This window comes from Solanum verrucosum, unplaced genomic scaffold (assembly GCF_900185275.1).
Source record: "Solanum verrucosum unplaced genomic scaffold, falcon-dt-bn FXZP01000038.1, whole genome shotgun sequence".
NCBI classification, from domain to species: Eukaryota; Viridiplantae; Streptophyta; class Magnoliopsida; order Solanales; family Solanaceae; genus Solanum; species Solanum verrucosum.
The window spans coordinates 1,226,646-1,241,847 of NW_026020564.1; the positions used below are offsets into that span (position 1 = coordinate 1,226,646).

A 15,202-nucleotide genomic window follows, 5' to 3' on the forward strand; every position below is an offset into this window, starting at 1 on the left:
ATGTAATTTTAAAATTTTATTTTATACATAAAAATATTTACTTTGATATAATTTTAAAATATTTCTTGTACTATTTCATAGTTTTATCTTTTAATATATTATTTCAAGTTTAATACTTAGAATTCGGAATTGCTCAATAAAGATTATAGTTCATAGATGTTGATAGTTATAATAAAACTTAATCAAAATCAAATTAATACTAATGCAAAAAAGAAAATCAATTCAACACTAAGAATGACAATAATATTGAATATTTGTTCTTTAGTTTTACATTGGTTTAGACAATTAAAATACATAATCTAATTTTAATTTTTCTTTAATATTTAGTAATGTAACTAATACTTATTAAACTTATTTTAGCATGATTTAGTACTTTTAAATTATGATCATTTTCATTATGACTTTGCAATATTTATTTTATATGATGATTTCATTATTATTTTTTATTGAATATTTTTGTGTCATCAGTACTCATCTCATATTTTGTGTTATTTTTTAAGAAACACCTTAGATAATTGTTTTTTAGTTGGACTAAAGAAATATTTGGAGTACAAGTTAATTATATGTTTGTATGCAAACTTTACTGAAAAAATTCAAAAATTTGAAAAAATCCGAGGTTTATTAGTTTGGTTTGATTTATAAATTTAAAAATTCGACACAATGATTTGGTCTGTTTTATTGTCCATTTAAGAAACACCTTAGATAATTGTTTTTTGGTTGGACTAAAGAAATATTTGGAGCACAAGTTAATTATATGTTTGTATGCAAACTTTACCGAAAAAATCCGAGGTTTATTAGTTTGGTTTGATTTATAAATTTAAAAGTTCAACACAATGATTTGATTTGGTATTTGAAAAACCCGAACCAACCCGAGGTTGAAAAAATCCGAATTTTATTAGTTTGGTTTGGTTTATAAATTTAAAAATTTACACAAATAATTTAATTTGATATTTGAAAATCTAAACCAACTCGGTCATGTACACCCTTACTAGTAACGAAAGCTGGGCTTTGCCCGGCAGAACATGAACAAAGTCATAGCGTAGGTCTGTTTTATTGTACATTTACGTGACAAAACGTAAAACGATCAAAAGTGAAATTTAATATATAAAACGAAGATACAGAAATATAAAATGCAACCACCATACAATTTCTGTACTCTGAAAATTTTAGTTAGAATCACATATGAAAGTGACCCATTGGGATTAAGATACAACTTATTGTTTTGGGGGGCAAAATTAAGATACAACTTTATTACATGTATAGATTCTTCATGTACCTCTGCCTCTCCCTTTTTACATCACCAAACTTAAAATATTCCGAGAGAATTATTGACAAAAATATTGAAGTCGTCTGAAATTAAACAATCAAAATAAACGATAAAGAAAAGCTCGTGATAATTTCTTAAGCTAGAATTGCGCGTGTAAATCGGAGTTACAAAAGATTCATTACTCAATTAGTTTGCAGCTCTTCAACATAGGATGAACCAATATAGTAAGTGATCATTATACTTTAAATTCAGCACTCACACCAGCCGACTGACCCCCCAAAACTAAAACAGATAAAAAGATGAACCAGAAATTGAGAGTTCAATGATAGAAATACCAAAAGAAGCAGAAATTGATCTGATGTCCAACTCAAGTCGCTTACTGGAAACTTTTGTAGTTTGAAAACCTCCTCCTAAGAGACATAGCGCCTAGCGGCGTCAGTGAATTTCCCAGCAGCAACAGAATACAAGCTGGATAGTATCAAATTGAGCAATTAGAAAAGCACAAGTAATTAATCACACTAACCTTATGTTTTAAATAATCTTTAATGATTGAACTACTGAATTACTTAAACATTTCATAATGCCTCTACTTTATTTAGTGCAACTGTAAATCAAAATTCACAAGATTCCAAATTTGAAGTTTTTATTCACTCCCCAAATCGGACAACAAATTATCAAATTGAACAACATCATCTAAATGCAAAAGTTAAGATGAACATTTTTCAGATTGAAGAATAATGTACTTTGAAGCTGCAACAAAAGTAGCATCCATTGTACATGTATTATTGAGTATGCTCTAAAAAATGAATTCGAAACAATCAAACTCACAATCCGAAAAACCAAAGAAACAACTCAGAAAGGGGACCAGTGAAAGCATGCAATCGACAGAAAGTCAAAGTAAGCTACAAAATCGAAAGTAATTATGTAAAAGCAGATGAAAGAGAGGACGATGATGTCCAATGAAGCGATAACAATAATAATTCTGAAAGACTAATAGAAAATAACAATTTAATGGAAAATCCACCAAAAAGAGGGAACAAGAGGAGTGAACTATAAAAATTTTTTTAGACGTAGATATTATTAAAGTAGTAGATTGGCAGAGAAACCAAACAATCACTGTCGAGCCACGAAGAATACAAATTCACCTGCCTCCATTGTACATGAATTTTAGCATAGTCTATTTCATTGAAGAAATTTACAAACACCAACAAAGCACAAAATCTTGACCTGTTAAATTGTGTGTGTCAAAGCACTTAGCAAAACACTTAATTCTAGCATGCTATAAGAAGTAAAAGGATGATGGAAGAAGTACCAAGATTGGGGAATATTGACTTTTGACGAAGCAGATGATTAATTAGAAAAACCACAAGAAGGGAGGAAAAACTAAAAGAAGTATGACCAAACCAGCAGCATAATCTGTGAAACAATGTACTTCCTCCATTTATGGAGTTTGAGCTTTCACCCACGATCAGAGAAGAAGGAGAGAAAATATATTATTGAGAATGAGAAAACTGAACTCTAACCAATACAATGTATGTGTATATATATACACACTGATCGAGTCCTCTAACAAACTCAACTGACTATGAAATTGTAAACTTGTGACTCCTAACTAACTAACTATGTGAATGAATAATAATTAACTAATTCTGTGAATTGAACAGTACATTAAACTAACTAATCTTATCACTCCCCCTCAAGTTGGAGGTGAGTTACATACAGACAACTTGCTCAATAAATTAGTATGCTTGACTCCAGTTAAGGCTTTAGTAAGGACATCAGCCAATTGTGAATCTATGGGAATGTATTGGAGTGTGATCAATCCTTGCTGCAGCTTGTATCTGACAAAATGACAATCCACTTCTATATGTTTAGTTCTCTCATGAAAAACTGGATTCTTAGCAATGTGCACTGCTGCTTGACTATCACAAAAGACATGTATAGGTAAGGAACACTTTACTGACAGCTCATCAAGTAATATTTTCAGCCATACTATTTCACCCATAACTTGTCTCACAACTCTATACTCTGCTTCTGCTGAGGATAGTGACATTGTGGGCTGCTTCTTAGACTTCCAACTAATGGGACTATCACCCATAAGAACCAAATAGCCACTCACCGACTTCCTTGAATCAGGACAAGAGGCCCAATCTGAGTCACAATAAGCATTGATGGTGAGGTCAGATTTATTAGAGATGAAAACTCCTAATGTAGGGTCCTGTTGTAGATATCTGAGCACATGATGGGCTTCCTTCAAATGGGGCTCTCTAGGAGATTGCATGAACTGACTGAGGTGTTGTACACTATATGCTATATCCATCCTTGTGTTGGTGAGAAAATTAAGTTTTCCCACTAGCTTTCTATAATGAGTAGGATCTGATAGTGGTGTGCCTTCTGTAAGTCTTAGCTTTTCATTAGAGTCCAATGGTGAAGTAGCAGTTTTGTAACTCATAGAATCAAATTACTTCAAGAGGTCAAGAGTAAACTTCCTTTGGGATATAAGAATACCATCCTGTCTATACAAAATTTCCAAACCAAGGAAATAATGCAGCCTACCCAAATCTTTTATTTTGAACTAATCATGTAAGAACACTTTTAAAGAAGTGATCTCATCTATTTCAGTCCCAGTTAGAATGATATCGTCAACATATACTACAACAAAAACCAGGGAGCACCCATTCTTCCTATAAAATAGTGAATAATCACTGTTAGAATGAGTGTAACCTTTTGAGTAGAGGTTGTTGGCCAGCTTGTCATACCACTGTCTGCTAGCCTACTTTAAGCCATACAATGACTTCTTCAATTTACAAACCATATTACTACTGTCCACTGCTAGTCCTTGTGGTAATGCCATGTAAACTTCCTCATTTAAATCACCATGAAGGAAAGCATTGTTAACATCCAGTTGATACATATTCCAGCCTCTCTTGACTGCTAAAGAAATTAGAGTCCTAATAGTGGTCATTTTTACCACATGTGAGAATGTCTCATTATAATCTACTCCAGCCTGCTGAGTGTACCCCTTTACCACCAGTCTAGCCTTGAACCTCTCTACACTACCATCTGCCTTGTGTTTAATCTTGTACACCCATCTACACCCAATAACATTCTTCCCTTTAGGCAAAATAACTTGTTCCCAAGTATCATTTGCATACAAGGCATCAAATTCCTGTGTCATTGCCACTTGCCAGGCAGGATTCAAAATTGCCTCTTCATAAGAAGAAGGTTCAATATCATGTGAAACATTATTGATCAACTGCTGCCTACTAGAACACAGACTAGTGAAACATACATGATCAAAATAAGAAATGAAAGATGTGAGTGAGTGGTGTGGATCAGAAGTGGAGGTTGAGGAAGACAAGTTAGGTATCGTATAAGTGTAGTTTTTCAGGTAACTTGGGGTGTGAAGGGGCCTAGTTGATCTTCTAGGTGCAAGTGGAGCATCAACAAGGGTAGATGTGTTATGTCTAAGTGGAGACATAAGAATTGTAGGTTCAGTGGTTTGTGCATTAGTATTTGTGGAAACATGGTTAGTAGTGACTTCAACTAATGTGTCACCATTCAACACTTCATCATTAACAAAATCATTTACTTTACTAGACATGCAAGGCAATGTATCAGAATGGCTTTCAAGAGATTTCAATACATAACTAAAATTGGAACCAACAGGAGAAATAACAAAAGGAAAAACAACTTCATGAAAAAAAACATCTCTGGACACATGAATTCTCTTGGTAGCCAAGTCGAGGACCTTATAGCCTTTTGTATTGAAAGGGTATCCAATGAAGACAAATGGTGTTGCCCTTGGTTCAAACTTGTCCTTATGAGTTTTCAAAATAGTTGGAAAGCAAAGGCATCCAAAACTTCTAAGGTGGGAGTAAGTTGGTTTTCTTTGATATAGTAGTTCATATGGGGACTTGTTTTGTAAGAGTTTAGTAGGTAGCCTATTAATAATATATGTGGCTATCAGGACACACTCTCCCCAATATTTTATAGACAGTTTTGATTGAAATAGAAGTGCCCTTGCTGTTTCAAGGAGATATTTGTGCTTCCTTTCAACCACACCATTTTGTTATGGTGAATAAAGACATGATCTTTGGTGTATTATACCTTTTTCTTGAAAGAAATTAGTTGCTTCAGCACTTGTAAATTCCATACCATTGTCAGATCTAATAATTTTCAATTTGGTATGGATCTGATTATCTATAAGGGAAATGAAAGCTTTTATGGTCTGCAATGCATTACTTTTGCACCTCAGTTGTGTCCAGGTTGACCTACTATAGTCATCCACCATAGTTAAGAAATAATGGTGACCATCATGGGTAGGTGTGTGGTATGGTCCTCATAAGTCAATGTGAAGCAATTCAAATGTTGTACTGGTTGTGGTTCTACTTTCTGGGAAGGGCATCCTAGTTTGTCTAGCCATAGGACATATTGTGCAAGTGAAGGGTTGCTTACTGGAAAAGTTCAGAGGTATGGTGGAGATAGTTTTCATTTTTACAAAAGGTACATGTCCCAACCTAGCATGCCATAAGAATTCAGTGTCATGATTGTGAGTAAAGTTAGTACCAGGAGAGGAATTAACAACATAACATAAAATAGGATCAACAACACAAGATTCTTTATTGATTGTATGAAAGTATTTTACATTTTGAGATGGATTTTGATATTTATCTCCAACAGAAGCTATCTTACAGTAGTTACAAGAAGAAACAAGTTGACATCTGACATGAGAAGCACTATTGCCATCTGCAGGTGGACAATTGTGGCACTTTGGAAAAAAAATACATACCATTCTTGGCCTTACCAAGTGCCAGAGGGCTCTTCAGAGAAAGGCCCTGCAGTAAACAAGAAGAGTTGTTAAAGCTAACTATTCCCTTGAGTTAAAGAGCTAAACATTAAACAAATATCAAATTGAACTTGAAGCTAGGTATAAACAAAACTTTGTACAAAGTCAGTGTAGAAGTCAAACAAACATCACCAATTTCAGTCACTTTAACCTTGTATCCATTTGGTAATGTAATAAGGAAATGATAGGGTAATGTTCTAAGGTTTGTAAGGGCGTCTTTTGTGTAAGTCATGTGGTGTGATGCTCCTGAATCTATGATCCAAGAGCCAGCAGTTAATCTAATACATTTACATGACAAATCACCTATCTCATTTATAGAAGAATAGCAAGCAAGTATACCTGCTAGGTTCACTGATCCACCTGCCATGTTTCCTAAGCAATCAGCTCCAACTTGCAGAGTTCCAAGTAGATTAAGTAGCTGCTCATACTGACTTTTGGACAGGTTCAATGGAATTTGTCTTCCATGCTCAGCAGTTTCCTCACACTGGCTTCTATCATCCTCAAAGGCATGTACATTTGTTGCAGATCCTGAGCCTTTTTCTCTTGGAGCTTTTGTGTTGGTTGGATAACCATTAAGCTTATAACACCTATCCTTAGTGTGTCCAGTTCATTTGCAGTACTCACAGAACAAATTTGACTTGTTCCCAGTGCTGGAATTCCCCTTAAAAGTATTGGAACTGCTTGCACCTCTGCCTGTACCTCTTCTATAAGAATTGTAGTTCGTATTAAAACCTTTGGGTCCTGCATTGTATTGTGGTGACACAGAGGCATTTAGAGAGGTGGATTCCAAGGCCATGTGAGTATGAGACTTCATTTCCCTCTGCCTTTCCTTCTGTGACAAAATAGCAAATGTTTGTGCCATAGTTGGCAGATCAGACATCATGAGGATGTTTCCACGTACAACAATATACATCTCATTTAGGCCCATAAAAAAATGTATAAGTCTTCTATCTTGCTCAGCCTTATGCATCTTGGTTTTTCCACCACAAATACATACACAAGTGCATTGAGAATTGACATCGAGAGTGTTCATTTCTTCCAACAACTTCTTCATCTTAGTATAGTAACCAGTGACATCCAAATTACCTTGCACAATGTCATTTATCTCCTTCAGTAGTTGATAGAAATTGCAGCCATTAGTTTGGTCATATTTATTGTCACGCCTCGAGCCTACACCCTGGGAGGGACCGGCACTCGGAGACCATTTCTGGCCCCAAGTGAACCCTTGGCCTGGCTTTCTTAACTCAGCGAAAACTTACTCAACAGCATAACTCAATGCAAAGAATGGTTATAAAACAACCAACTGATAACGTTTGGCCAGAAAGGCAACTCGAGTCTTAAAATAGAATATTTACATATATACATAGATAAGAGACTCGAAACTAACTGACTGACTGTCTATGAAGCCTCTAAAATACTGAGATGGATGTTGGGACAGACCTCGCAACACCCTAATAAAAACAAAACTAAGAGAACAAAATATCCGAGTCCTCCGAAAAGCAAAGAGGCTCACCACTGACTCTGGAGTGCTCAACTGGATCAACGACGTGCTAGATGCTGATCCTGGGTACCTGTATCTGCATCATCATAAGATGCAGGCCAACTGGCATCAGTACATGGAATGTACGAGTATGCGAGCTGGAAACTAAGGAACAAAGGCTAGAAGGAAATCTGGAAGAAACTGAAAAGCTTACCTTGCTCAACTCAACTCAACCTGACTGACTTCTTTCAATATAAGGCAAATTTTAAAACAAGTGCGATATAAAGAAAGACTACTTAAAACATGATATAAACTCTGTGTGTATACAAAGATACAATAAGCCTGAGATATATATATCAATACAATTGAACTGATGTATATAAAATATAATACTTTCTGTGTATGAAAATACAATAACTGATGTGGGAGTTTCTCTAATCAACAACCATCACATGAGAGCTATAGTGATGATACAACGATCGACCTCACGCTGCCAGAGCATCTTATACCCGGCCAAAGGTATAAGACCTGAACTGCCTAATGGATCCACTAGTCTATCTGGAAAAGGATTCATCTAAAAAAGTATGATCATTTTCTACCCATAGTGGCTAACATGGTTCTATGGGGGCTGTGGGTTCTTTGAACGCTCCCCCAATTCGGTGCTCGATACTACTCCAAAAAAAAATGTACTGGCTCTTATGTTTTTAAAACATATGTTTTCCTACTGATTGAGATAATTACTCAAAATCTAGCCCGAAGGCTCTTTGAAAATCTCAGTTTCCAACCTTGTTTAAATGTAAAGACATTTATTTAAAACTTCTTTGGGAATACATAGTTCCCTAATAACTTTGAAAAATGAACTCAACTTTGTGCTCTTGACTTAATTGAAAACTCGATACTCTTTACTCGACTTGAAACTCTATGCTCTTTAGTTAACTTGAAACTCTAACTTCACTTGACTTTGTTACTAACTCGCCTTGAATTGGATTATGGATTCAAGACATATGATCACACATTTACGGATGAATTCTTGACATTTAAACGTAACTTGAAGTGTTGGAAACACTATGGAACATAGGTACAATACTAAGGAACATGCATGAAAAAGTGGGGAATGAAAGAGGTAGGTTGGGGCCCTTGGCGCTCTGCAAGGCGCGGAGCGCCAACCCTTGAAGTTCAGAAGGGCCTTGCTGGCGCTCTGGCTAGCGCGCCGCCCCAAGGGCTGGGCTTCAGATCTCCTCTTGGGGCGCACTGGCAGGCGCTACGCGCCAACCCCTAGCCCAGAATACTCGACTTTTCTCCCTTGTTTTGCCAACTCTAAACCACCCTTACTTCAATGGGTTCAACCCCAAACACTAAGGATCATAAAATCCCTCAACATACATGAGATTCAACTCAAACACACAACCAAATCATATCCCACAACCAACAATAAATTCAACAACACAATCAACAACATCAACAACACAACCCAACAACTTCAACAACATATCCAATCTTTTCTCAATAATAATGAGTTTGGTGTGTGGGGGAAAGGATCAAACCACACTAAGAACTCACATACCTTGATAGGGATCACCCTCGACGATATCCACGATGATCTTTGACGGAAACTTGTTGATCTCCTCTTTCTTCTCCTTCTTCTCCTTTTCTTCTCCTCTTCTTGTCTTCTTCTTCTTCTCTTCTTCACTCTCAAGCCCTAGCTTTCACTTTTTTAAAATGGGACAAAATGATCCAAAGATCAGCCTAACACAACAATATAATCCCAAAAGAAATGGCTAGGGAAAAGACCAAAATACCCTTAAAATTTTCGGACGGATTCCCTGCCAACTGCCCTACTTTCAAAGGGCATAACTCGCTCATACGAACTCGGAATCGAGCAAACTTGCTGGCGTTGGAAAGATCATTCCACAAGCTTCACAATCATAACTGGAACTATTCCTAACTCATCCTGAGCTAGGAGTTATGACTACTCAAAGTTGGCCAAAACTCACTGATTTCCACACTTAGCCAAATTTCCAGATTTTTGAATTCCTTCCAAAAATGACTTTCCAATTTTTAAGCCTCTTCATAGATATTTCAAATTACTAGATGTTATAATATCTCCCCTTTGGGAACATTCGTCCCCGAATAAGGTTACTCTTACAAAGCTAAGGGTGTAACATCAACTCAACACCCAACAAACAACCATGCAAACACAACAACAACCACAACATGCTCATTATAATTAAAAGAGCACTAAGAAGGAAATTAGTACCTTAATCTGCATTTCCCCCGGATTCAAAGAGATGAGGATATCTCTTCTTCATGTCCTCTTCGGCTTCCCAAGTTGTTTCCTCAACAAATTGGTTCCTCCATAGGACCTTGACTAAGGCTACATCTTTCGTTCTCAACCTACGAACTTGGCGATCTAAAATCTGAACAGGAATATCCTCATAATATAAGTTATCCTTGATCCTAATACTTTAAGTTGGTAGGATCAATGAAGGATCGCCTATGCACTTATTCAACATAGAGATATGAAATACTGGATGAACCGCTTCTAGTTCCTGCGGTAACTCCAACTCATATGCAACATTGCCAATTCTCTTGGCTATGCGATAAGGTCCAATATACCGGGGACTAAGTTTCCCTTTCTTACCAAACCTCATAACCCCTTTCATGGGTGAAACTTTCAAATATACCCAATCATCTATTTCAAACTCTAACGCCCTTCTCCTAACATCAGTGTAGGATTTCTGGCAACTCTGTGCCGTTTTCAATCTCTCTTGAATCACTTTCACCTTCTCCATAGCTTGGTGAGCTAACTCTGGTCCTATCAACCTTGCTTCTCCAACTTCAAACCATCCAATAGGAGATCTACATCTTCTCCCATAAAGAGCTTCGTATGGAGCTATTTGGATGCTGGAGTGATAACTGTTGTTGTAGGCAAACTCAATGAGAGGTAGGTGATCATCCCAATTACCTTTGAAATCAATCACACAAGCCCTCAACATATCCTCTAAAGTCTAAATAGTACGCTCTGCTTGCCCATCAGTTTGAGGGTGAAAAGCAGTACTCAAATTCACCTTGGAACACAAGCCTTTCTGAAAAGATTTCCAGAACTGTGCACCTTCCAGTCTCCATGAAGTCTCACCACCTCTTGAATATACAACTTGGCATAATCTTCTGCTGAATTTGTAGTCTTTACCGGTAGAAAATGGGCTGACTTTGTCATTCTGTCGACAATCACCCAAATAGAAGCATGTTGTCTGCGAGACCTTGGCAACCCTGTGATGAAATCCATATTGATCATCTCCCACTTCCATTCCGGAAGTTCTATCCTCTGAGCTAAACCACCGGGTCTTTGGTGTTCAACTTTCACTTGTTGGCAATTTGGACACTTAGCAACAAACTCTGCAATGCCCTTCTTCATGCCATCTCACCAATAAACTTCTCACAAGTCACGATACATCTTGGTGGAACCCGAATGAATGGAATATCTGGAGCTATGAGCTTCATCCATAATCCTCTCTTGGAGTCCATCTACCATAGGGACGCACAATCTACCTTGATATCTCAATACACCATCTCCCCCTTGTTCAAAAGCTAATACTCTTTTCTTTTGAACATTTGCCTTCAACTCAAGCAAAATGGGATCTTGATCTTGTTTCTCTTTCACTTCTGACACTAGTGATGACTCGGCCCCATTTGCCACCGTTATTCCTCCTTCTGCGGAATCTGAAAGTCTGACTCCCAGGCATGCCAGTCTGTGCACATCCTTTGCTAACTCTCTCATTCCTTCTTCAATATGAGCGGTGCTACCCATAATCAACCTGCTCAAAGAATCAGCAACAACATTAGCCTTACCTGGGTGGTAAAGAATACTCAGGTCATAGTCCTTGAGTAATTCTAACCACCTCCTCTGTCTGAGATTAAGCTCTTTCTGAGTAAGCACATATTGAAGGCTCTTGTGATCAGTGAATATGTCGACATGCACACTATACAAGTAATGACGTCATATCTTCAAAGCAAATACTACAACAGCCAACTCTAAGTCATGGGTTGGGTAGTTCTTCTCATGAACGTTCAACTGTCGGGAGGCATAAGCTATAACCTTGCCATTCAGTATTAAGACACAACCCAAACCAATTCTAGATGCATCACAATACACCACAAGACCTTGAGTACCTTCTGGTAACGTCAATATTGGAACTGTAATTAATCTCTTTTTCAATTCCTGAAAGCTTTTCTCACAAGCTTCCGACCATTGAAATTTCACTGCCTTCTGAGTCAACTTCGTCAAAAGAGATGCAATAGACGAGAACCCCTCTACAAACCTCCTATAATAGCTAGCTGATCCCAAGAAACTCCTAATTTCAGTTGGAGATGTGGGTCTAGGCCAATTCTGCACTGCCTCAATTTTCCGAGTATCAACTTTAATTCCATCACCGGACACAATGTGGCCTAAGAACGCCACAGACTTGAGCCAAAACTCACACTTAGAGAACTTGGCATACAACTCCTTGTCCTTCAAAGTCTGAAGAACTATTCTAAGATGACTAGCATGATCTTCTTCATTCCTTGAATAGACTAGTATGTCATCAATGAAGATGATAACAATCGTATCTAAATAAGGTTTGAAGACTCTATTCATCAAGTCCATGAAAGTTGCCAGTGCATTGGTCAAACCAAAAGACATGAATAAAAACTCATAATGACCGTACCGGGTCCTGAAAGTTGTCTTTGGAATATCACATTCCCTTACTCTTAACTGATGATAGCCTGATCCGAGATCAATCTTCGAAAAACAAGTGGCACCCTGAAGCTGATCGAAAAGATCATCAATCCTCGGAAGAGGGTACATGTTCTTGATGGTAACCTTATTCAACTGGCGGTAGTCTATACACATCCTAAGGGAACCATCTTTCTTTCTCACAAACAAGACCGGAGCACCCCAAGGTGAGACACACGGTTGAATGAAACTCTTTTCTAGGAGATCTTTCAACTGCTCTTTCAACTCTGCTGGTGTCATTCTATATGGAGGAATAGAGATAGGACGAGTATCTGGAATGAGATCTATACCGAAATCTATTTCTCTCTCAAGAGGAATTTCGGGTAGATCATCAGGGAAAACTTCTGGAAACTCTTTTACTATAGGAACTGACTGAAAATGAGGTATCTCAACACTAGAGTCATTAACTCGGACTAAGTGATAGATACAACCCTTCGAAACTAACTTTCTTGCCTTAAGGTACGAAATGAAATGACCCTTAGGCACTGCTGAACTACTACACTCTAAGACTGGCTCACTCGGAAACTGAAACTTGACCACTCGAGTCCTACAGTATAATGATGCATAAAAGGCATGAAGCCAATCCATACCTAGAATGACATCGAATTCTACCTTGTCTAACTCTACCAAATCATTCATGGTGCTCTTGTGATTGATAGAAACAGGACAATCACGATAAACTCTTTCTGCTAGAATAGACTCCCCAACAGGTGTAGAAACACAAAAGGGTTCACAAAGCCTCTCAGGAAGAACATCAAACTGATTTGCAACATAAGGAGTTACAAAAGATAAACTTGCTCCTGGGTCTAGCAAGGCATACACATCAAAAGTAAAGACTTTGATCATACCAGTGACAACATTCGGAGAATTCTCTTGCTCGTGGCGACTGGTGATTGCATAAAGGCGGTTTGCTCCTCCGCCGGTACTAGAAGTAGCTCCTCTAGGTGCCGTCCTGTCTGGGGGAGCAACTGAAGAAGACTGTGCTCTATTTCCCCATTACCCTGCCTATTTTTTGGACACTCTCGCATGAAATGTCCATTCTGACCACACTTGAAACAACCAATGGAGCCCTCTCGACAAATACCTGAGTGGTTCCTACCACACTTGGCGCAAGGAGGAGGTTTACTACTCTCTTGCGCCACACTACCCGAAGATTGTGCTGGTCTATCCCTGAAGTCCTTCGAATTCTGGCCATTAAATTCACCTTTGTATCGGGGTGCAGGTGCTCTAGCAAATGATGGAGCAGGTCCCTTTTGCCTTTGCTGAAAAGAGGAACGGTTTGAATTACCTTTCTACTGCCCGGACTCATTACCTGACTTCACTCTCTTATTTCTGAACTCTTCTTTGTCCCTCAGCTTCTCTTCCTCAACTTGTTGCACATAGACCATCAACCTAGATATGTCCATGTCCCCAATAAGCTTTGCAGCCCTACCTTCCTTACTTGATAACCGAGATAGCCCAGCAACAAACAAACTCATTTTATTCCTCATGTCTGCCACCATCTCCGGAGCGTAGCGGGATAGTTGGGTGAACTTCAGACTGTACTCATGAACACTCAAAGACTACTACTTAAGTGTAAGGAACTCACGTACCTTGGCCTCTCTCAATTCTCGAGGAAAGAAATGCCCCAAGAAAGCTTCCTCAAAAGAGGCCCAACTCGCAGGTGGTGCATTCTCAACTCTGCCCCCTTTCCACTGGTCGAACCAAGTTCTAGAAACATCCTTCAATTGATATGCGGCTAGTTCAACCCGCTCAATATCTGCTACATGCATCACATCAAAAATCTTCTTCAACTCCTCAATTAAGTCCTCTGGATCCTCGGTAGTACTCGAACCCATGAAACTCGGAGGATTTATCCCCAAGAACTCACGAATCCTAGAAATGTCAGCTCTTATTTGTCGAACTCCCCTCTGCTGACCAATCTGATTTGTTACAGCTTGACTCAGAATTCTAATTGCCTCTCTGAACTCGGCATTAGAAACTTCCCCTTGATCTTGCACTCCCGGTGCATAGGGTAACTTTTGCTCATCAACATAACGTCTAGGAAGACGCCCTCTGCCAACTCTTCATGGAGGCATGATTATCTGAAACACGCGCAAGCACGGATTAGGAAGAAACTCTTTAGAGATAAACTCTAACGCACGAGATGAGTGTGAAAGAAATGAGAAATATTTCTAAATGTTGTAGCCTCCCAATTATAGATGTGGCGCGCTTCACACAGATAACTAGGACTCTACAGACACGACTTCATAGACTCGCTAGGACTCTTGAACTCTGGGCTCTGATACCAATTTTGTCACTCCCCGAGCCTACACCCTGGACGGGACCGGCACTCGGAGACCATTTCTGGCCCCAAGCGAACCCTTGGCCTGGCTTTCTTAACTCAACGAAAACTTACTCAACAGTATAACTCAATGCAAGGAATGGTTATAAAACAACCAACTGATAACGTTTGGCCAAAAAGGCAACTCGAGTCTCAAAATAGAATATTTACATATATACATAGATAACAGACTCGAAACTAACTGTCTGACTGTCTATGAAGCCTCTAAATTACTGAGATGGATGTTGGGACAGACCCCGCAACACCCTAATAAAAACAAAACTAAGAGAACAAAATATCCGAGTCCTCCGAAAAGCAAGGAGGCTCACCACTGACTCTGGAGTGCTCAACTGGATCAACGACGTGCTAGATGCTGATCCTGGGTACCTGTATCTGCATCGTCATAAGATGCAGGCCAACTGGCATCAGTACATGGAATGTACGAGTATGCGAGCTGGAAACTAAGGAACAAAGGCTAGAAGGAAATCTGGAAGAAACTGAAAAGCTTA

The 15,202-nt window shown here is 38.5% G+C and overlaps 2 protein-coding genes across 2 annotated transcripts in view; one reads left to right on the forward strand and one right to left on the reverse strand.

Annotated features, from left to right (window-relative positions):
• Window positions 1-15,202, forward strand: part of LOC125810249 (methyl jasmonate esterase 1-like) — a 364,593-nt gene that overhangs the window by 338,378 nt on the left and 11,013 nt on the right. The gene's annotated exons all lie outside the window — the stretch shown is intronic.
• Window positions 1-15,202, reverse strand: part of LOC125810235 (red chlorophyll catabolite reductase, chloroplastic) — a 1,038,333-nt gene that overhangs the window by 220,492 nt on the left and 802,639 nt on the right. The gene's annotated exons all lie outside the window — the stretch shown is intronic.